The sequence below is a fragment of the Microcaecilia unicolor genome, chromosome 1 (assembly GCF_901765095.1).
Source record: "Microcaecilia unicolor chromosome 1, aMicUni1.1, whole genome shotgun sequence".
NCBI classification, from domain to species: domain Eukaryota; kingdom Metazoa; phylum Chordata; class Amphibia; order Gymnophiona; family Siphonopidae; genus Microcaecilia; species Microcaecilia unicolor.
In genome coordinates this window covers 649,720,160-649,745,250 of record NC_044031.1, presented here as the reverse complement: position 1 = coordinate 649,745,250, position 25,091 = coordinate 649,720,160, and the positions used below count along the sequence as shown (strand labels likewise).

The 25,091-nt window shown below is 41.3% G+C and overlaps 1 protein-coding gene across 1 annotated transcript in view; it reads left to right on the top strand.

The window, feature by feature from the left end:
* GRK2 (G protein-coupled receptor kinase 2) overlaps positions 1-25,091 on the top strand; it is a 158,920-nt gene that overhangs the window by 21,252 nt on the left and 112,577 nt on the right. The window lies entirely within an intron of this gene.

The following is a 25,091-nucleotide window of genomic DNA, read 5'->3' as shown; positions in this document are numbered from 1 at the left end:
TGTGAGCACTGGAATACTGAAGAAAGAAGCAAACATATTTCCTCCTCCTATGGAATAAAATGCAAAGAAATGCACATTTTCAAAGCTGATACTCATTCTCTACAAACTGAAAATAGTGTCAGGGACACTATTCTGCATGAATGGGCGTTATCCCATCCTACCAGCAGGTGACGGTAGAGAAAATACTGAACTCTACCAGTGACATCACCAGTAATATGCTGTGGTGCACCCTGGAAGATTCTAGTATTTTCTCTAACTCTAGCATGCAGCATGGCCTGGAGCAGGGTTCTCTGAGGGTTCAGGTGGTTGCCCTGGCCAGTTCTCATGGGAAGGTGCAGAGTGTCTCTTTGGCTTTGCATGGAGAGATGGGCTACTGATCTGCACCCTCCTCTGTTCTTCATCCCCCCCCCCCCCCCCCCCCGTTAACTCAATCTTGTTTATGGGCATTGTCCCTTTTGAGCCCCTTTGCTCGGCTTCAGTCAAGGATCTCTCTCTCAAAACTGTGTTCTTGGTGGCTATCACTTCTGCTAGGAGAGTCTCTGAATTGCAGACTCTGTCCTGCAGAAATCCATATTTTTCCTTCACGGAGGACCCTGTGTCTCTGCGCATGGTTCCCTCCTTGCCGAAGGTCGTGTCGGTGTTCCATGTAAATCAGGAGATCTTCTTGCCCTCTTTTTTGGCGGAAGATTCGGCTCCACAAACTGGATGTCCAGAGGACATTGCTCCAGTGCTTACAGGAGACGAATGACTTTGGTCTCTCTGACCACCTCTTCATGCTTTTCCATTGCCCTTAAAAGGGCCAGGTAGCCTCCAAGGCTTCTACTGTGAGTTGGTTCAAGGTGACTATCAAGGCTGCCTACATTTGCAATAATTGTCCGGTGCCTCAGGGTTTGAAGGCCCACTGGACTAGAGTGCAAGCTATGTCCTGGTTGGAGGCCTGAGTAGTGGCTCCTGAGGGCATTTGTAGGGCAGCGACTTAGTCATCATTTTATTCCTTTCTAAGCACTATAGATTGGACATGTGGGCTAGAGCCTGTTTGGACTTTGGCAGAGCCGTCACTCAGGGGGCTTTGTCTTCCCCCCCCCCCCCCCCCCCTCCCCAGTTGGACTGCTTCGGTACATCCCGTTCATGCAGAATAGTGTCCCTGATGCTGAGAGGGAAGAAATTGTCTTACCTGATGGTTTTTCTTTTCTATAGTCAGCAACACTATTGTGCAATCCCGCTCCCGGTGTTCTGGGTGTGCTCTGTGCTTTCTTTCAGTACTTTTTTTTTTTTTTGATGTGCAAACAAACAAAAAAGAGATTGGCAGCAGTACAGAGTTCCTGTGATACTGCTATATCCTAGTTTATGAAGGGTAGTGAATTCTACTCTCGTGATATGCTCGCTTGATATCTTTGCAGCTGCAGTGGTTGAGGGGGCATGGGTGCGTTACAAAGGGACTTCCTGCTGTTTGGGCAAGATGCATACTGGAATCTTCCAGGGGTCACCAGAGCATATTACCAATGATATCACTGATAGAGTTCAGTCTTTTCTCTACCTCCACCTGCTGGTTTGAAGGGATAATACCTGTTTGTGCAGAATAGTGTCGCTGACTAAAGAAAAGAAAATTATCAGGTAAAGCACAATTTCTCCTTTTGGTACAGTTGTCTGATGCATTTTATTTTTCTAGGTGGGTTGGTCCTGGTCTCTCTGTACCTGTTTCTCCTGTTGGTTTTCTCTTATTTCTTTTTCCAGGATCTTCCCCCCACCCCCCCAATTTTCTGCTTCTTTGCTCTCCCTGTCGTCTTCTTATCCTGTCATACATCTCTCGTTGACATTGACCTTCTGTTTTATCTTTTTTTTCTCTTGTAGCTAGCTTTCATTCCTCTTTTTCCTGTCTTCAGTCTCCCTCATTACATCTTTCTGCTGGCACCCCGACATAATATCCCTGACAAAATAGCCTTTTAACAAAATAGCTCTTGACAAATCTGCCCCTAACAAAATAGCCGTTGACAAATGGCCCTGACCAAAATAGCCTTGGATAAAATGGCCCCTCCCACAAAATAGCCCCTTGACAAAAATAGCCCATCACAAAAATAAAAAGTATCCTTAAAAAAAATAAATTTGTTTACTGGAGCGCTGAAGGGATTCAGTATTACAGAGAAGTCAATCGACCAAAATTCCATGTGCTCTCAGAATAAGCTATCCCAAAACTCTTATGTAACTTTTTCACCAGCCCCAAAGGGGATCTCCACTCCTGTAAGTAACCTACCCTTCTCAATATCCACCCAGTGTTGAAATCTACTGGGCTTACTCCAATGCAATTGTAGATTCAACAGCAACTCCCAATATTGCCTACAGAAGTCAGAAGGACTGACCTCCCTCCCCTACCACACAAATAATTCAGTTGCTGCAGCACCGTCAAAGCCATGGCTTCTGCCCCCCCCCCCCCCCAATAAAACTGGATCATACAGCTATCCAATGCATGAAAAAAATGATTCAGGAGCCCAAACCAGAAGCATATTAAAGATGCACAATATCCTAGATAGCCAAACTATCAGAATTGCATTCACCCATCCTAACCAACTGAGGTGCAAACAGAACTGTGTACTCTTTTCTCTCTACAATCTGTACATCAATGGTTGATAGTTAATCTGAAGTAGTTTACTCATTTGCACCAACAGCAAGATGTCAAGATAGCACAGGTCCCTTATTATTCCACTGAAACAGACACACTAATTGGGCCTTCAATAACCATAAATCCCCCCTCCTCAGGGGCATAATCTTGGATTTTGCCAGTTTCAATTTATATCCTAATACCACCCCAAACATATCTAAGATGCCCCAAAAAAGCAGAAAGTAAATTATTCAGTTCTGCTATATTTTACAACACATCATCTGCATACAAAGCAAAACATTGTTCTACTGCCTGCACCACCATATCCTTAAGCTTCAGAGAGTTCCAAATCAGACCCACAAGAGGCTCAATGAAAAGGGCAAATACGAGCAGAGAAAGTGGACAACTCTTCAGCATCTCAACAAAGAAAAGCTATCAGAATCCTTCTCCGGCGTCCCACCCCCTATACGTGATGTACGTTCAGCACCAAAGCATAGCACATGTGTGAAAAATAGCAGAAAGGACAGATTAAAAATAGGTACATGGAACATTTTGACAGGGAGGGGGGGGGGGCTAATATTTTGGGCCATTTAGTTGGGGGCTTATATGTCAGGGTCCATTATGTGGGCAGGCTGTTTTATCATAGACTATTATGTTGGGGGCTTTTTTGCTAGGTGTGGTCTTTTTGTTTGTTTGATTTTGTCGGGGCTATTTTGTCTTGGGGCTGTTTTGACCTGGTACCCTTTCAGCTACTTACCAACTTTTCCATTTCCTACTCTTACGTCCCTAGTGCTCTCATTCCCTCACCTGACTCATTCTTCCCCAGCTCCTATTGCATCACATTCTTCATTCGCTTTCTAGTCCCACATTTCTACTCTCTATATTCATCCTTCCCTGTTTCTCATCTGCTCATCACCTTTAGTCCCTTTCTTATGTCTTACACCCAATCCAGTTTCCTTTTATTCTCTCCTATTTCCACCCTCTCACTACCTTCAGAGGTCTGCATCCTTCCTTTGATTCTCACCCCCTCCATAGCCCTCTGTCACTTTCAGCTGCTCCCCAAATGCTCTAATCAGTTCCCTCTCCATCTTTATGCAGTCTCACAGCCCTCTTACCCAATCACCTTGTCCCTATTGTCCTTACCCCTGCTCAGTTTGTATTAGTCTTCACTGTCCCCCAATGTAATCCCCACATCTTCACTCTTCCATCCTACCCAGTCTCCTTTAAAATCCCACCCAAGCCCTGAGTACCTAACTCCCACTATCCAACCAACCCTGGAGTCTGACATCTTTTGGCCTCCCAATTCAGAATCCCTGTTCTCCCGTATCCCCAGGTCTCCAGTGTCTGCTCTCCTGCCTTCTCCTCTTCCCCAGCACCACACATCTACTTCCTCCTCCACTGATCATGTCTTTCCTTCTGCTTACCCCAGCACTCATTCCTATGCCTCTCCTCTCCATCCTTCCCTGCATATGCCTCTTTCTTCTTCCTCTGCCCACAGTATTTTTCTCCCTCTCCCTTATCGCCCCAAGCAACTGTCCTTTTCTCCTACTGTCCCCTGAGCATCAGCTTTGTTCTCACAACCTCATTCTTCTAGCCCAAGCTGTCCCCAAGCATCAGTCCCTTTCAGGCTCAGCACTCTTCTAGCTTGATCCTTCCTAGAATTAGCCACTTCAATTTCAGCATTTCCCTCTTACCATCAGCATGCTTCCAGTCCCAGCATCAGTCCCTTGCATTATCCTATATACTCTTCTACTCTTCCAGCCTGCCCAACAAATATTGCTCCCTTAGACAGCGGTAGAAGTGCATTTCTGTGCTCTCACAGCTGCTGTCACATTCTCTCTTTGCTGCTGTAGGTTTAAATGCAAGAATATTGGGGGAGGGGGGGAGAGTGGGAAGTAGGGGAGGGAAAGTAACTGTTCTCATGTTTAAATCTGTGACTGTGTTAGTCACAGCATCAGCAAGGGGACAAGTTGAGCATAGCATTGAAGGCAAAGGATTATGCTGTTGCCGCTGTGAAGGCCTGAGTCACTGAGGCAGACTTTAGGTGCCCTGAGCCAAGGTTTCACCTAGCTTGTGCCCTTAAGTTGGCCCTGGCTGTAATAGATCTGCTGTAGGCCTGTACTAGAAAACACTATGGCAAGGGATGATGGGTTTAAAGTTGCAATAACCTATGAGTTGCTGAGTGCAAGGCTAGTTTTGTGGCCACAGGCTTAGTCCAGGAAGAGGAGGAAGTGACTCAGCTGTTCACACCAAACAGTTCTTGAATTAGGAAAGAGAGTTGCTGCACTGTGTTTTTAAGCTCTCTATTTTGGGAGGCACGTTGATTTTTCACAAGCATGTTGCTGCACCGTCTCCTTGTGAGTTTTGCTAGAGTGATGAGAGCACCCTGGGATGCTGCTCAGTAGAGACTATAGGAACTAGTCTTGAGGATTGGTCTGTGCTGTGACCAGGTCCTGCACTTGTGTGCAAACATGCTGAAAAATATACACATTGACGCAAACCTGGCATCTCCAAAGTCTATATGAAGCCAGGGCTTAGGTGACTGTCACTTATGCAGAAAATCGGAGTAATTTTGCCCAATTTATTGCAATGGGAGCTTTCCTCTCGCTGTCTTATGCCACAACATAATCCTAGACTTTGGGGTTCTTTGTGGCAGAGATTCCTATAAGCTGTCATTCCTCTGTGCCTTTGTTTACATCCTCTGTTTTGCATGAAATAGATCATAGTTCATCTTTATTTGATACCACTAATCCTATAGACATCTAAGCAGTTTGCAGATAATTAAAAATAATAGGCAGAATTTGAAACAAACATAAAAGGATCTAAGTTACGGTATAAAAATGATTAAACAATAACTAAATAAAGTTATTAACCAATGATATACATCATCTTCTTGGGACTACAAAGACCTGAAGAAATTATTTCATTTTGTTAATAAACTAACAGATACTAACTTACCCACCTCTATCAATACTAATATCCCACCTGCTGTCAATCTTGCCATATACTTTAAGGAAAAAATAACAAAATTGCGCATTTCACTTCCTCAGCACAACTTAGACATGGATCATTTCATCACTTGCCTGGGTCCAGTTCTGAGAGACCAACCAGTAGATCGTATCCTGTCAAACTTTGCTCCCCTCACCATTGATTCAGTTACCCAGGCGATTCATAGATTTTCCAATTCCTATTGCAAACTGGACATCTGCCCTAATCACTTAATTAAATTCGCTCCTGACTGCTTTATTGCAGACCTAACATCTTATCTAAACTACATACTCCAACATGGTTTCTTCCCTGTGGAACATGGTAACATCTTACTCACTCCAATACCAAAGGACACCAAGAAAAAAAGCAATGATCTCACAAATTACCGCCCAATTGCATCTGTCCCACTTTTTGTTAAACTGATGGAGAGCATGGTGACCAAACAACTTAATGACTACCTGGATAAGTTCTCTATACTACACGAATCACAATCAGGATTCCGCCCCCTTCATAGCACTGAAACTGTGCTAATCACTCTTCTGGCCAACTTCAAGCCGGAAATAGCCTTAGGCAAAAGCATACTTCTCCTCCAGTTTGACATGTCGAACCATAACATTCTACTAAACCTTCTTGATTACTTCGGGACTGGTGGAAATGTACATAGATGGATTAAGGGCTTTCTAACCTCTAGAACATATCAAGTAAAATCGAATTCAAACATTTCACCACCGTGGAAAGCGGATGTGGAGTCCCCCAAGGTTCACCATTATCCCCAACACTCCAACATAATGTTGATCCCTTTGGCCAAGTCCTTATCTAATCTAGGCCTTAACCCGTTCATCTATGCAGATGATGCCACAATTTACATTCCCTTCAGACACGACCTGTCTGAAATTACCAATGAAATTAATCTTGGTTTGAACACCATGAGCTTATGGGCAAATTCTTTTCAACTGAAACTAAATACTGAGAAAACGCACTGCCTCATCCTTTCATCTCAACATAATAAGTTCAAACCTTCAACCTTAAACACCCCAAATCTTAACCTTACTATCTCTGAGAGCCTAAAAATACTTGGTTATCGATCGCAATCTAACACTTGAAAGCCAAATAAACTCCACTACAAAGAAAATGTTCTTTTCATTGTGGAAACTTAAATGGATAAAACCTTTCTTCCCTGTTTCGCTGCTAATGGAGATCAACGCAGACCACAGGACCCCGAAGCAGGTGACGAAACGTTGGCCACCGTCGGCCGTGGTCTTTGACAGCGTTGAAGCAGATCTCCATGTTAAAAGCTAAGTAATTTAAAGATTAAGAGTGTTTGAAAAACTCCTGTTCCATCCTGCTAAAAATAGTAAAAAATTGAAAAAATTAATGCAGTTTGGAGATCTGGGCCGATGATGAAGCAGCCCAGCCCCCGTGAGCTCTATATATAAAAAGCCAGGGGCTTCTTGAGGCCCTTTCTTAAAAATTTTCTAAGAGTGTAAACAACACTTTCGCTGATTGAGCAAAACATTTTATCTCCCCACATGACTTGTACTATGCGATATTATTGAATTTGGGGGATTACCTTCTGATATTAAGTAAATGTGTGTTTATTCACAACACTTTGCAAAAAGAGTCTTATTTTAAATGATATTTTTCTTCAGTTTTGGTGTTCTTAGGAATGTATCATAGCTGGATAAAGATCAACAAACAAGCAGACCAGCAGTTCTGAAGCTCTGTATCATTTATTAAAAGTCACCCGATGTGGCTACACTTCACCCACATCGCTTCAGAACTGCTTAGTTGCGGATCATCACCTCTTTTTGTTGAATATAGCTAGATAAAGTACAGCAAAAAGCTGATTTTGAGACAGGATCAGAGGCTGGGTGCAGCAGTGATTTGTTTAGATCAGAGAGAGAGCAACAGAATAGAGGGAAAACCAAGCCAGGCAAAAAAAGAGCACATGGGCCTCCAAGAAGTGGGTTGGCATCCAGTACTTTATTGAGAGACTAGACATGGGCCATGTTTTGGCAGAATGTCTGCATCAGGGGTCGTCAGTATTGGCAATACAATCTGATAATGTCCTCTGTCCTTTCAATCTCAGTGGGCAGCTCCAATACATCCTATATAATAATTTGCACCTCCAACGTTCTACGTCTGGATGCCTGGGTTCGTAACATCCATAACCACTCATTGCCCCGCCCTTGCGTCAAAACGTAATGACAGAGGGTGGAACAGTGAGAGGGAAGGGAAGCCACCGTCTGCCAGCCAGAGAATGTTCAGGTACAAATCAAGGGGAGGAGAGAATCGCAAGGGGAGGGAGGAAGGGGGAGGGCAGGGCAGAGGAGAATGGATGGGATGGGAGGACAGTAGAGGAGAGAATCGCTGGACATGGAGGGGAGGGCAGGGGAGAAAGGAAAAAAAAAGCTTACATGACAGCCTTCCTAGGGCTCGTTTCATTGTTGAGGAAACGGGCATGGTTCCACTAGTATAAACATAAAGGCCTTGAGGAAGAGAGACAATTCACCCAGTGCTCTAGAGTCTTGGCAGAATTTTTCTGCCTAGTGTGTGGTGACAGCCAAAAAAAAAAGCAAACGGAATTTAAAATAAAACCAAGAATATTATAATGCCTCTGTATTGCTGCATGGTGTGACCTCACCTTGAGTATTGTGTTCAATTCTGGTCACCGTATCTCAAAAAGGATATAGTGGAATTAGAAAAGGTTCAAAGAAGAGCGACCAAAATGGTAAAGAGGCTGGAACTCCTCTCATATGAGGAAAGGCTAAAAAGGTTAAGGCTCTCTTCAGCTTGGAAAAGAGACGGCTGAGGAGGAATATGATTGAGGTCTACAAAATCCTGAGTGGAGTAGAACGGGTAAAAGTGAATCGATTTTTTTTCACTCTTTCAAAAAGTACAAAGACGAATTTGGAGGTCTATAAGATTATGATTGCTTGTGAACAGAAGACTGCCAGTGCTAAAGGGGTCTCTTATTTAAAAAGAATTACAACAGCATTAAATCATCCAAAAGAGTTATTTCAAACAAATATGATAGTTTTCTATGGGGCGTTCAATGAAGGATAGTGATGTATGGCTCCCATGTGAAGCATTTGTTGTTTAATGAGCAAACATATCAAGATTGAGTCATTAGTAATAAGTGGGTACGAAGGAAAAAAATAGGGGAATATTCAAGTGGTTGAAGTTTCAAGTTATAGGTTCAAAGCAAGTAATAGCAACCTTGCAGAAGCTGTCTTCTTCTGTTAGTGCTAATGATCCGAGTTCTGCTTTGGATTTGAAAAGTACGGAAGCTGTAATGTTGGAAACTACAGTTTGTTATTAATGCCTTATTAGCTGAGGGATATCTGCCATGCTGCTTAAGCAATGATTCATTTTGTATTAAAACAGGGAGGTGATATAAAAGATAGTGATTGTTGTTATAAGCCAATCTCCAGTTGACCTTTTTCGGCTAAGGTTATAGAGCAGGGTGTTTGCTCATGGCTGAAAGGTTAGGTGGAAAAGAAGGAAGTGTTGCATGAGCATCAGTATGGATTTAGGATGCAATATAGTAGAGACATTGTTAGTTTCTACAAAGGATCAGTGGTTAATTGTCCTTAAATGCAGTCGTTGGCTGCATTTGAGAGAGTAATACATGATATGCTTTTTCAGCGTTCGACTGCACTTAAAGATATTAAAGAGGTGGTGTTGAATGGTTTGTCTTCCTGTACAGGATACAGATTATGAGGAAGTGTGCCTTGAATTATTCACGCAGGTTAGAAATGAACTAAGGGGCCCCACAAGTAATGGTGCTATTAGCCATACTTTTCAACATTTTTTTTCTTTTTGGGATGTGGCAATTGGTGTGGAGTTACTATAATTGTAATACTCATAGGGTGCGGATATGCTAGTATAGTAGAACAAAATCTAGGAGTTCTTTGAGGCCTTTTTTCCTGCAAGAAAGATACTGTATGGTACAGTTCAATAACATAGTCAATTCCTAAGTAGCGGATTATTGTGTGAGTTGGTTTGGAGTTATCCATAAGGCTTTTATGTGGATGATTATATGCTGTATCTTTTTTGTGTTGCTAATGTTGTCACCACATTGAAGACCCTGTTTACTAAGCCGCATTATAGGGGCATTAACATTTTTAACATGCGTTAACTGTATGCGTGTCTACAATATCTCTATAGGCGCCCTGAGAGTATTGTGTGAGGCAATGAAGGTGCTACAGAGCTCATCGCTATCAAATTTTTGTGTAGATTTTTAAAAGGTGCAGATCTTCGTACTGTATAGGCTTACTAGAGTTGGTACTAGTGGGTGATAAGGTAAGCCAAATATTTACAGTATTTATAAAACAAATATTTTATAATATAGCATAGCACCAAGGATTGTCATTTTTGAAGTAGAACCACGGAAGCACTTTTAGCAGGACCTTGTGACAAAATGGCCAACGGTTCAGCTCTTGAAGAAGCAAACTGTGAAACGGAGGTGCTCTGTTGAACTAACCGTAAAAACAGCTATACATTTAGATAAGTGTCATATAATGTCTGTAGACAATATTATTGAAGAAAAGAATTAAAGCTAAAATTAAGCAACATAATAAATATTTGGAAGAAAAAATAAAAAAGGAAAAACATTTTACATAAGAAGGGGTTTTCTTATACCTATGAGGAGGTTCACCCAGCTACTGTGGTGAAATAGACTCCACAGGCTGAGCTTCTGAGGTCTTTTCCTCCCACATTACAACATAATTAGTGTAAAAAGTAAAATCGAAATTGCTTGCTATTATTGAATTGTGCAGTACTCAGATAAGCAAAGGAGCCATATTAATTTTCAATAAAATATTTATTTACCATCTTCATGACAGCATCATTCAAGATAATGTACACAATATATAAACAATAAAAGGAGAAGAAAATAAATAATACCCAATTGTTTTTTGCATCATAAAGTTTAATCTATCAACAAACAATAAGTGGCTTTCCATTTAACAAACACCCTATAGTCCTATCATTAAGAGAAGAGATACAATTTGAGGCTGTTTCTGAAAACCTAAATGCTAGACAACCCTTGAAGTTCTACTGGCAGTTTATTCCAGGCCTCAGGCCCTGCAACACCAAAGCCCTCGCCCTCTATGTAACCAACCATATTTACATAGTAACATATTAACATAGTAAATGATGGCAGATAAAGATTCTGTACGGTCCATCCAGTCTGCCCAACATGATAAACTCATTTTACATGGTATGCAATACTTTATATGTATATTCGAGTTTGATTTGTCCTTGCCATTCTCAGGGCACAGACTGTAGAAGTCTGCCCAGCACTGGTTTTTGCTTCCCAGTCTCCGGTGTTGCCACCCAGTCTCCGCTAAGATTCCTTGGATCCATTCCTTCTTCTGCTACTGTAGGGATATGTAAATAATTACCCTTAGAATATCTCAAAGGCCTTGATTGATATACTTCTGAAGGTGCTCCCTCAGATAAACCAGTTTCTGAATATGCAAAACTTTAAAAACTAAAGCAAGTAATTTAAAAAGACAGTTTCCTTTAGGTCGGATTGGATTTGTTTGGATTTATTGATTTGATATACTGCTATATACTATTTGTGCCTAAGCGTTTACAATAATAAAAAAAAGTCATACATAATAAAATACAATATTGAACTGCAACAGTCACATCATCCCTTATGAATCATTACATTTAATCATCACCATAGCATTGCCTAAACAATAGGGTCTTCAGAAATTTACAGACAGTATAATGAAGCCAGTGCAAGGTTTTCAATAAGGGCCATGTGCTATCTGATCTCCTCAGTCCTAAAACCAAGTGGGTTATTACATTATTCGCTAGCTAGAGTTTCAAATCCAGAATGCTGGCAATCTAACATGTAGAGAATTAAAAGAATCCAAGTTACTCAAAACCAAGTTGTGAACCACCACATGCAATGTATTTTCATTTAAAAAAAGGCCAAATCGTCCATATTTTAGTAAAAATAAAAGAAAGAAAGAAAGAAAGAAAGAGAAATCCTCTGCTTGTTCAGTATCGCCTTCAAAGATCTAAAAGGCTCAACTCACAGACTATCCATGATCCCAGTTTTTGGCATTAAGGGACAGTTTTCCTTACCTATATATCGCCTACACAAGCAAGCAATGTTGCTCACATTGAGTACCAAACTACTGCCAAGCAGCCAGTCATGTATCATATCCAAGCACTTATTCAGGCATTCCATCAGACATCCTACCGGAACCACCAACTGAATATTATCCACATATGTGTAAAAGGAAATATGTAGCAAAGTAAGGTGTTTCGATTTTCTGTTGGGTAATAAGGTGGTGTAGAAATCTTATTCAAAGTGCTGTTGCCCATCTTATTACAGGGATAAGAATGACTGATTACAAACCCCAATTCTGACGAACCTGCGTTGGCTTCCAATAACAACTTTGAGTTAAATTTTAATATACTGTTTCTGGCATTCAAAATGTTAAGATTGGCATAACCATTACTGTTGACAGTTCCTTTGCAGGGATATCAGCCAAAACATTTGTTCCATTCTGAAGATCAGGGGGTGCTGGATGTGCCTTCATTATGTTGGCCAAAACGGCTGGTATGTGTGATCATATGTGTTTCATCATGAGGCCTTATCTTTTGGCATTTACTACCTCAGAAGTTTGACCAATTTATAAAGGATTGTCGAAAGAAACTTGAGACATAGTTACTCAGATATATTTCCATTGCAGTCTTAGAAGGATATGGTAAGATGGTAGCTCTGTTGGATGAAGTCTATAAGGAGTGTTATAATATAACTAGTAAAAAAGCCCCGTTTCTGATGCAAATGAAACGGGGGCTAGCAATGTTTTCTTCTGTGTGCATGTGGGAGTGTGTGTGTCCCTGCCCTCTGCCCTCTCTCCCCTCTCTCCCCTCCCCCCTCTGAGTCCTTCACTGTTACAGAGCCAGCGATTTGATTTCGTGCTCTGCTGTTTTCCTTCACTGACTGTGTTAGAAAGGGCGGGGCAGACACTCATAGGGAAACAGGATATCTCGCCCCCTTCACACTTCCGGCTGGAAGCTTCATAGAACGTTGGTGTTCCCTTTTATATAGAGAGATTTGCTGTTAAATAGAAGCAGTGATAATGTAGTTAAGTCTTTTAGTTTGCTAATTGCCGGTTATTGGTAACCATTTGGAACATGATGAGGAATGGTGTATAAAGTTATGAAAAAGCTATAGAAATAAGTAGTAGTAGTAACATAATAATGTAGTAGTAGTACTAGTACTAATAGAAGTGGAGGAGTAGCCCAGTGGTTAGAGTACCTGACTGACAAACCGGGAAGCCCGGTTCAAATCCCTCTGCCACTCCTTGTGATCTTGGCCAAGTCACGTCCTGGGATGCGCTGGGCAGGGCTTAACTTCCATATAAGGGTTAAGCCCCACCCAGCACATCCCAGGATGCACCGGACAGGGCGGGACACCACCATTTTGGGAAGACACCTGGAGGAGGGAGTGCTAGTCCCTGCCTCCTCCACTTAGTAATACTACGGAGAGGTAGGCTGCTGAGGTGGGGGAGGGCGGTCTAGCTAGCGGTTCCACTGGACCACTAGGGTGTTCTTGTTCGATATGGGGGGGGGGGGGGGGAGCTAACGGTCCCAATGGACCATCAGGCTTTTTTGGGAGTAGGGGGCCTGGAGGTCTTTAGGTTTGACTTCTTCTGCTGTTTGACAGGTCCAGGCTTCTGACAGCTCGTACCTGTCGAACAACTTCTGTGGAAGAACTATAGAGAAGTGTCTTAATAATGGGAGGAGAATTTAATGTAAAAATTTGTATTCTGCCATTTAGTTTGTTGGAGTTTACAAGATGGATAATAAGATACATAGTCCTTGTTCTAAAACTTTTGAAATAAAGTAATTTTACAGCATAAAACAAACAAAAAAGTACAAATACAGTTTATAGAACATAAAACAGATTAGTATGACTATCCTGTGGGAAAGAGAACATGTCCCGAGCCTTCACTGCCTTGTGCTACTTAACCTAAATTTAACAGAAAGCTGGATTCTATTTCACCAGCTTAGTTGTCAGAGTCTTTCTACTGGTAAGGATAAATTTTCCTTTCAAACTTCTTATAGAATTTTAGGAGTTGAAGTGGATAAGTTCACTCACTATGAAAGTCCAAGTTAATTCAATAATTAAAAAAAAATCTTTTTACTTAAAAAAAAAAAACAAAAAAAAAACCTCAGAAATATTAGAAAATATTTTGATGTATCATCTTTCAGATTTATAGTGCAAACATTGATTTTGTCAAGGATAGATTATTGTAACATTGTGTTACTTAGCTGTTCTAAAACATTTAATTAAGCAGTTTAAAATAATTCAGAATATGGCAGTTAGGTTAATATATTCCTTCATAGATTTGATTCCTTAACGCCTTCTTTTCTTGAACTACGCTGGCTTCCAGTAGAAGCCAGCGTTCAATTCAAACTGTACATAATGATTTTTAAGATACTATACTATATGGAGAAGCTATGTAATTGACTTAGTACATTTATTAGCAAGTTGTAATATGTATAGTTTACGTGATTTGGTGCTCTTAAGTTTTTCCTCAGTGAGGAAAATCACTTGACATCATCACTATCTTATCAGGCTGTATCTGTTTGGAATTAAGTGCCATCTCTTACTCAAGATTTAGAATAATTCTACAAACTTTTTTAGTTCATGAATTCCTACTGTAGGAAATTAGTAAGACTGTCCTAAATGAATTGAATCTAAAGGGGGTTTTAAATATGTTCAGTTTTTAAACTGTAGCTCTCTTAATCATTTATTTTTTTAATTGTAATTCCAGAATTGATGATTGCTTTTAAAACTGCTTGCATTGTTTTTCAAATATTACATACTTTTTCACCGGACTTATTAATTCAACTTTTGTCTCAATCATTTTTTTCTTCATCTCTGGTATATAATACATTTTTATTAAGATTTCCTACTGTTAAAGGATTGTGTTTTAGGCGTAATCTAGATTCAGGGGTCCTTTTTACTAAGATGTACTGAAAAATGGGCTGCGCTAGTGTAAGCGTGTGTTTTGGCTGCGAGTTCAGCGCGCCTATAAAAAAAGGCCTTTTTAAAATGTTTGCCGAAAATGGACATGCAGCAAAATAATTGGCGCGCGTCCATTTTGGGTCTGAGAACTTACCGCCAACCCATTGACTTAGTGGTAAGATCTCACTTGGTAACCATATGGTAATTGTCTACGTGCGTAAAATGACGATTACCGTGTGGTTGCTGCACGCAGGAAAATAAAAATTATTTTCCGGCGCGCGTAAAAAAAAAATCAAAATTACCGCCTGGGCCACATGGTAGCCGGGCTGTAACTCCAAACTGACATGCGTTGGGCATGTGTAGGCACCTACGCTGCTTAGTAAAAGGGCCCCTCAGTGTTTTCTTTCCATGCTATTACTCGGAATGAGCTCCTCAAGTGTATTAGAACTGAGCCAAATTATCTTCAGTTTCGAAGGAAATTTGAAAACTTATTTGATAAGTTAAAGAGTTTCTTTTTGATCATTTTGATGCCATTTTTTTATGTTTTAATGTACTATTCTGAGGAAATATGTTTGTTGTAAGCTGCCTCAAACTGCCAGTTGAGATTTTTGCAGTAAATAAGTCCTGGATTAGATTAGAGTCCTACAAGAGTTAAATTTCTCCACGAGGAGGACCCAACAAGCGCTTTCCCAAATGCAATAGCTTGTCAGGCCTAAAGAGGTCTGTGTTTCCTATCTGACTAGATTATTCTAGCCCAAAGCCTAGCTTGCAAAAGTCTCCTATCACTTGACAGCCTGTTCAATCTGAAATTATTGCTTCAGGGAGGGCCTGCCCTACTTCAGGACCACGTTCAGCTTTGCAACTGTGTAATGAGTCAGGGACTGCCAAAGCCCATTCTTGTTTGCTTCTCAGCAGGATTTTTCTAGAAACGCTTAGTGGCCTGTGTCTCCAGATAAAGGTTAACATTTTCCTATTAATGACCCTAACCTCTCTCCATTCAGAGTCTGAATGGGAAGGGTCTATGGGTCTGACAGAGGTAGAAATTCTCGGGGTCCTCACCATTTTGAGGCACGGTATTCCACCAAACTACGAATGGGTAAACTGCATCCAGCTTTCCATATTCTGAGTAACCCTCTGGTGGGGGGGGGGGGGGGGGGGGGAGAGGAGAGGAGAGAGATTTTAGTTTATACATAGGACCTGATTTTGCATCTATCTGAACTCCTAAATATTTCAAGGTGCTATCTGCTGTTTTGAATAAGAATCAGGAAGTTGGTCTGCATTTGCTCCTGCATGAGGGTGATATTAAGCAGCTGCAATTTTTCTTAAAATACGATGATTCACTGTGGGTTTTGTTTAGGAAAGTAAAGTGCTTAACTGCCATTCCAACCTCTGCTTGAACCAACTCTTCTGGCAGTCACTGTGATCTGAGGCTCTGATAAGAAGAATCGAGGATAGCTTAAATTATAGACCTTAGATGACAATTACCAACACCAATAATCTTAAAACCTTGTTAATCTAGTGGTATTGAGGATTAACTTGCACATAAAATCTGTTTTATCAATGGTCAACTACAAGTTATTATTCTCCAACCAGCATTTCAGTACATGAAAGCAGTCATCCAGATAGCCCTGGATCTCAGCCACGTCTTGTTTAAATGGAGCAAAAATCTGAATATTGTCTGAATAAATATATGGTATAAACCTATTTTTTCTGATATTTGACACTGATCAAACATATAGTACATTTAACAATAATATGGAAGAGGCACACCTCATCCCGGCTGTATTGATGTGATGGACAAATAACACAGAATCCAGACTATGCACTGTCAAAGATCATTTACCAAGACCAAGTGATTACACAGGTTTTCATGACCTTGGCAATAATTGGTAAATTGTAAACCAGATGTAAGTTAGCCAGGTTCAGTTTCTCATTTTTTAACAATGGTGTGATGAGAGCCAGTTTCAGATCAGTTGACTTATGCTCCTAAGCTTAAGGAAGTAGAAATTGTCCAGTACAGTACTACTGCTTCCAAAAAATATTTATACATCCAAGCAGGACATGGATCTACAATAATTTGTCTTTAGCAAAGTGATTAATGTATGTGCTGCTTCATTTCACCTACAGATAGGCTTTCCATCTTTATTCAAGTCTCTCTGCACCCTTCTCTTCCACTGCCAACTCCAGACTCCGTTCCTTTTATCTTTCTGCACCATACACCTGGAATAGACTTCCTGAGTCGGTACGTCAAGCTCCGTCTCTGTCTGTCTTCAAATCTAGGCCAAAAGCCCACCTTTTTGATGCTGTTTTTAACTCCTAAACCCTATGCACTTGTAGAGTACCCTTGTATGTTTTATCTTTCCCTCCTTATTAATTCCCTTATCCCTTATTTGTCCTGTTTGTCTGTCCTGATTAGATTGTAAGTTCTTTCGAGCAGGGACTGTTTCTTCATGTTCAAGTGTACAGCACTGCGTACATCTATTAGCACTACAGAAATTATACGTAGTTGTAGTAGTAATAGTAGTAGTACTTGGATATTTAGAAGCATTTGTTGAATATCTTTTCTCTTCCTTCTGAAAGAATCTGCCAACTCCTTACTCTGAATTATTAATCTGTAAGTGGATTGCAAGTTATTGACAACACCACAAAGAAGCTATATTAAAAAAAAAAACAGGAATAAAATAGACTTATGAAGAACACTTAAGCTATTGTCAGTAGACCTTATATTCTTAAATGCACACAAAGTTTATGCAAGACTGGACTATCTGCTAATATCTATAATTATGTTCCCCAAGCGGAAAATAGCCAAAGTGAGACATCCGTGATTTCAGATCATTCAGTCAGTTTAACATTGACCTTTATGGAACATGATAGAGATTTTATATGGAAACTGAGGCTTACCAAAGTACAAAGTTCCATAGGTTGATAAGATAGTCCTCACAAGAATATGACCTGAATAACAGTGGGGAAGTAAATTCCCTAACTTATTTGTCCTCTTGATACTTCTTGTGCAATTTCCCAATAATTTCTCACTTCTTACCATCCAGGCTTCAGTATCCTGACTATTGGGTTGCATTCACCACCTACCAGCAGATGGAGGTAAAAAAAAGCTGACTTTTCCCAGTGACATCACCAGGTCAATAGCTTGTATTTTTATTGAAAACGCCACTATTTTCTTTACCCCCAGCGGTTGTGCTGGCTGGTGCTCCTGGTCCCTGGCCTAACTTACAGCCATGGAGGCTAAGTCTGCACCACTTGGTTGAGCCTACCGGCCTTACTTTCAACTCCTTGGTTCATAGAGCACGGAGTATGGCTCCACAGCCCCAAGTCATTGCAGCAAAATAAAAAAAATCAAACTCAACACCTAAGGAGAAGCTTTTCACCCTCTGCATTGGGAAGAAAAGTTTACTGCTTATAATTTTGGCACCCAACGTCCCAGAAGAAGGAACTTCCAAAACAGGGATCTTGTTGGATGTTTTACTGCAGCGGAGAATTGCAGGTCAGTGATCATCTCTGCTGGCTTTGAATTTATTGTGATGCTGTTCATGGGACTTTATATAATTTTTTGCAGTTAGGATTTATACGCAATTTATAGCATTTTTGAGTCAATTTTAGAGACACTAGTACAATTGGGATTTAAGAAATTTTTGGTTGTGTTACTACACATTTGTCACTCATAAGAACATAAGAGTAGCCATACTGGGTCAGACCAATGGTCCATCTAGCCCAGTATCCTGTTTTCCAAACAGTGGCCAAGCCAGGTCACAAGTACCTGGCAGAAACCCAAATCATGGCAACACTCCATACTACAAATGCTCATGTGTAGAGCAGTCATGTGAGCCATTTATCGGCTTGGTTCACTGAAAAGTGTTTTCTGCTGCTGGTGCAGTTTATACTGAATCTTCCCTTGTCATATATAACAGTTTTTTGTAAAAAAAAAAAAAAAAATCGACCATGTTGTACTATAAATCTTAGGATTTTTTTTTGTCTTGGAATTTTTTTTTTCTAATTTAATTCGAGCACTTACATGGGCACCAGTCTGATCAATGCTCTTATCTGTATAAGTCTGGCAGCCACATATGACGCAGATATTCAATGCCAGTACCTGGATTAGGTCTGGCATTGAATACCCAGGTCAAATTCAGCCAGTGACAGTCGGCATTTTTGAAAACACTGATGTCACACCATCTTATGATCGAGAGGGGGAGGTATTTGTGCGTACACACATGTTTGGGCAGTCGGTGCTGCAGAATCTGTTTGGGGTTTAGAATACAACTCCACCCTCCTAGGCCCTGTTTTATTCTGTTCAGGCTGCACTCTCAGTTAGTTGTTCTTTGTAGGCCAATTCTTATGTCCTCACTGTTGCGAGGCCCAATTGACCCTTTTTTTTGTTTTGAGTGAGCCTGGGTGCTAAGGATACCCCATCAGTGAGAACAAGCAGCCTGCTTGTCCTCGGAGAAAGCGGAAGATACATACCTGTAGCAGGTATTCTCCGAGGACAGCAGTCTGATTGTTCTCACAAACCCTCCCTCCTCCCCTTTGGAGTTGTTCTTGTTTCATTTTTGCTATTCATTTAACTGAGCGGGAGCGGTTGCGCACGGGCGGGAAGACGGCCGTGCATGTGTGGTGGGCGTGCCCCGCGCGCTGGACCTCCCGCGAGACTTTTGTAGTTTGCTAGGGAAACTCTCCGGTTCTGAGGGGCTGCCGTGGATGTCACCCATCAGTGAGAACAATCAGCCTGCTGTCCTCGGAGAATACCTGCTACAGGTATGTATCTTCTGCTGTACACACATCTGTATTTGTGTGTATGGGTTCATAGGGAGAGGAATGGCCAGTAGGAAAAAGTAGGTGATGATGCCCCTGTATAAGACTCCTAATTTACAACCTGATGCTCAAAATGCAAAATTACCCTAATGCTCAACACTAATGATGTGCAAATTTAGTAGCGCTATTAGCGATGAGCATTAGGGAGTGCAGGGGGGAGGATAGTGCCTGGTGCATGCTCTCAAGAGTTGTGCGTTTAAGCTCTTGAGCGCATGCCCAGAACATCTGGGGGGGGGGGGGGGGGGAGAGAGGGAAGGAGGAGGAAGAGGTGCTGGCTGCCCGATTTTGTTTCTTCTACTCAAGGTAAAGGTAGAACGCCAGCAATGAGGTATGATTTAAATGTCACATTTATTTCTAGTCTGCTGGATGGACTTGCTCTTTTTTTCTGTTCTGTAGAGACTTGTGACTTCTTTAACCTTTTAAGAGATGCCTTCCTTAAAAAAACAATAACGGCGAAAGATGGAGGGAGAGAAAATGTTAAAGATATTGGTTGATGGTTAATTGGGTTTTGGCCGTGGCAGAATGGTTTGATTGTGCAGTTACATGAAAAGTTGTAATGTTATTATATGTGGAAATGCCAATAAAATCATTTAAATATAAAAAACAATAACGGCATGAAGAAAGCAAGAGAATGAACTTTTGTGGCTGGTCAGATGCCGTTTACCTGATCTTAGCTTCAGATGGCCTTTGAAAAAATGCATTGCCCTGGTCTCAACAGTCATGGTCTTCAATCTTTACAATGAAAATGAGCCTCTCCTGCCCTAACGCCAGCTCCAAGCTGGCGTAGGGTTTTCAGCAGCAAAAAACGCCCTGGTTTGGCTTGCTGTTTGCTGAACATTAGGGAGGAATACTTAAGAACCTCATTAGCATGCATTATGAGTAGCCTAGTGGTTACTGCAGTGGACTTTGATCCTGGGGAACTGGGTTCAATTGCCACTGCAGCTCCTTGTGATTCTGGGCAAGTCACTTAACCCTCCATTGCCCCTGGTACAAAATAAGTACCTGAATATATGTAAACCACTTTGAATGTAGTTGCAAAAACCTCAGAAAGGCAGTATATCAAGTCCCATTTCCCTTTTCCTATTTGAGATTCTACATGGAATGTTTCTAGTGGAGGAGTAGCCTAGTGGTTAGTGCAGTGGACTTTGATCCTGGGGAGCTGAGTTTGATTCCCACTGCAGCTCCTTGTGACTCTGGGCAAGTCACTTAACCCTCCATTGTCCCAGGTACAAATAAGTACCTATATATACTATGTAAACCGCTTTGAGTGTAGTTGCAAAAACCACAGAAAGGCGGTATATCAAGTCCCTTTCCCTTCCCTTCATTGCGTTTAGAACCGGTGAGCTTGTTGGTTCATGCGCTCGCTGACTCTGAGCATCCTGCCCTAACAAATGCGGGCACTAGTCCGCTAGCGTATGCTTCTGAGCATCAGTGCTTTAGAATATTGTGTATAATTCAGGAGAAGTTGCAAGGTATCTGGAGGGTTACTTACAAAAAGATATAATCAGGACGGAGTTAGTCCAGAGGGTGGATACTAAAATGGTCAGTGGTCTTTGTCATAAAGCGTATGGAGACAGACTTAGAGATCTCACTACGTATACTTTGGAAGAAAGGCTGGGATAGGAGATATGATAGAGACATTTAAATACCTATGCATCATCCACAATTCCAGGAATAACATGTATAGAATGTTTGTACGTTTGGAAAGCTCGCCAGGTGCCCTTGGCCTGGATTGGCCGCTGTCGTGGACAGGATGCTGGGCTCGATGGACCCTTGGTCTTTTCCCAGTGTGGTATCTCAGTTTTGTTTTTTTTATTACATTTGTACCCCGCGCTTTCCCACTCATGGCAGGCTCAATGCGGCTTACATGGGGCAATAGAGTTGAAAGGAAACTCTGGAATGAGGTGTCATAGGATGAAGGTGAAAGGGGATAGACTTGGAAGTAACATGAGGAAATACTTCTTCATAGAAAGGGTGGTGAATTCGTGGAACGGTCTCCTGGTAGAGGTGGTTGAGACGAAAACTGTATCTGAATTCATGAAATCTTGGGACAAGTACATAGGCTCTTTAAGGGAGAGGAAAAAATAGTAGATAGTATGGATGGATAGACTGGATAGGTCATATAGTGTTTGTCTTTATTTTTTTGTGCTTCTATATGTAATAATTGAATTTATGGAGTGCAGTAGATGTGCAGAATGCAAGATTCAGTTGTGGATGAATATATGGTCCTTGGAATATAACATGTTTCCAGAGTTCTGGACAAGAGCACTTTCTATTATTGAAGAGATACCAAATATACAAGTGAATGGTACATAAAAGTTGACTGATGTAGGCAACGTGAAACTGACCAAGCAAAAATCACACAAGCCCAAGAAAAAAATGTATAAATGCAGTAATTTTTATGATCTTGTGTTTGCAAAGAAGATCCATCAGTCCTGTGCCGGAAACAACTGATGCACGTTATGCCATCCATGATCAAAGGTTGAAGCTAAACCAGAATGGCTTCCTTACAGGTAGATGCAGTTCCAGTTTAGGGGGGGGGGGGAGGGGGAAATCTTATCCAGGAGATAGTGCTCTTCCCTAGCGTCTGAGCTAAGATATTTTCATATATTTACAGTGGTACCTGAGGGTAATGAGGGTAAAAACTTTGTAGGATGTGAATGAGAAAAGAATGTTTGTAGAGCAATGGTTTGCAACCCAGTCCTTGAGACGCACCCGGTTAAGTCTTCAGGATATCCAAAAGAGTGACGCATGAAAAAGATGCAGTGCTTCCTATGTATGCAAATTTATCTCATGTATATTCATTGTGGATATTCTGAAAACCTGACTGCCGTGGTGTAGAGTTTACAGGGGGAAATAGGAAATGAAGATGTGAGGAGATGAAAAACATTTGTACAAATTAATGGAACACCTTCCCAAAGGGGGAGATGGAGAGGCATCAGTAATGCAGTTGGAGAGGATCTGGAATAAACACTGAGGATTCTTAGTTACAAAAGAAATAATTAAAAAATAATAATAAGTGAAGGGAATGCTGTGCATCAGCTTGGGTCTGGGGCGTTGCACCAGGAGTGAAACCAAGGGCAATAGATGAGTCTTATTACAGAAAATAATAGTCCTTATTTGCTGTCATATTCTGAAAACCAGGCCTGTTTGTGGCTGATTAAGACTGGAATTGGCAGTGCGTTTTTTTTTCTAGCAAAAAAGGTGCCGGTACTCAAATGCTAGGCCACCCTTCAGGAGTGGAGTGGACCCACCCCATAATAGCTAGGCTCCCTGCAACCAGTCACAGAGTCTATGACAAGACAGAATTGGTGTGTAGAGCCTGAGCTCTTTCATTAAAACTTGGGGTTCATGGGTCAATTTTAGCAGACAATTGAAAAGGTGCCGATACTCAGTACCCCCTCAAAAAAAAGCCCTGGTTGCCCGTGAATTGGAACATTTGAGTCTTAAAGATGTTCTGGGGTGGAAACGGAAGGATTTCTTCCGGATGACCTTGGATAAGTCACCATCCTTGTGCCTTCGTTCTAATCACAACCCTGTGTGACCTTGAGCAACTCACTTCCATTGAATCATAGAGCAGGAAGGCACTGGAAGAGATTGCCTAGTCATTTCCTCTGCCTTCAGGTAGAATCCTTGTATTGTCTTGCATAAATATTTCCCCTGCCTATTCTTAAAAATCTTCCAGTGATAGAGGTTCCACTGTGGCTCCAGGCTCCTTGTTCCAGTGCGGGACTCCCCTCAGTTGGGATGGATTTTCTAATGTCTAACCTAAATCTGGCCTGCGTCACTTCATCTCATTACTCCTTATACTGTTTGCAGTAGAGACGAGAACAGCTGATGACCATCCTCACTGTAACGCCTTTATCCATTCCACTCTCATGTTACCTATTAATTATATCTCTTCTGTCTACATAAACCCAGCTCCTCAGAGGTCAGTACCTAGCAGTGCTTACATCTGATAAACTATGAAAGAAGTGCTAATTCCCAGGCCTATAAATAGTTCTGTTGTTCACCCTCTTAAAGCGTGGGGCTTAGAACAAAACTCATACTCAAACGGTGGCGTTCCCTGTGCTGAGCTGTGTAGGAGAGTCAATTCACATGTCTTGTGTGTCCCATTAACACTCCCCAGTATAATCCTGGCTGGCTTTATATCGGTGCCACACTGCTGACTCAGAATCTCTTTGCATCTTCTCTAACCCATAAGTATTTCTTTGCAGCATGACTGCGTGATTTATTTTCTTTCCTTAGCTCTGTCTTTTTTGTATTCACTATTGTTCTATTTCTTCTATTTGTTACTGATCCATTTCCTCCAGGTTACTTGCAGCTTCTCCCAAATTAGAGTTAAGTGCACTCTGTGTCATTATCCAATTCAGTAAAATCACTGGACCCAGGATAAAGTGCTGTGAAGCTTTGCTCCATGTGTCCTTCCAGGTCGAGTAATTACTTAGTCTGAATTCACTTTTGTACTGGTTGTGCAGCTATGGTCTAAATCATTGTTAGTTTCTGTCTTATGCTAGAGTCAGACGCCTAACTGAAATATTAATGTGTCATAAGGTTTGTAACTTAAATCCTCCACCTTCCTGGTCACGGCCTTCTTTATATAGCCATTTCTGTAGTCTCTTATTGCAGTATTTCTCAGCCCTCTCCTGGAGGCACAGCCAGCCTGTCAGGTTTTCAGAATTTGCAATGATGAATATATACATGAGAGAAACTTGCATACGGTGGTTCTCTAGTGTATATAGATTTGCTATACATATTCATTCTGGTAATCTTGAAAACACAACCGGCTGGGTGTGTCTTCGGGAGAGGGCTGAGGTGCATTGTCTCCCAGCCCCCTCCCTGCCCGTCTTCAAGTCTTTGCTTAAAGTCCACCTCTTCAATGCTGCGTTCGGCACCTAACCCTTACCGTTCAGTGAATCCAGACTGCCCCAATTTGACTGCCCCTATCGGACCGACCGTTCACTTGTCTATTAGATTGTAAGCTCTTTGAGCAGGGACTGTCTCTCTTTGTTAAATTGTACAGCGCTGCGTAACCCTAGTAGCGCTCTAGAAATGTTAAGTAGTAGTAGTAGTAGTAGTAGATTTAATTACCCTATGCAACTGAGCTCAAGGTAAGTTACAAGTCAGGTACAGTGGATATAGCCCTATAGGGTGTACAGTTCGTTTGTAACTGAGGTAATGGCGTGAAGTGAATTACCCAATGCTACATGGATCGACCACTGAGGTGGAGAAGCGTGAAACACTACGAACAGTGACACAGTAGCAGAGGAGTAGTGTAGCCAACAGGACACTTTCAAAAAACCGTGAGGGAGACCAAACTTATTCAACACAGGGCTTATTCATGAAAAGACGACACGGCACAAAGTTCAAAAAGGCAAATAAATATACATACATATTGGCAGCGATAGAGCCACAGAATGTAAAAATTCATATAAGCAACAATAAAACCAACCGCAAAATATATAAATAAATAATTGTATATAAATGCTTAAAATAAAAGGTGAGATGGCCATAGAGATGGTGCTCTTCTAAAAAGCCTTTTGTGAAACTAGGAACCTAATATCAAGTATAATTATGTCTCTCTTCAGAAAAAAAAACTGCTTTTTTTAAATTCTTAAAACAGTGAGCAGAATAGGGCTCAAAAGGAAAATGTTGTTAAAAATAGACACTGACCTT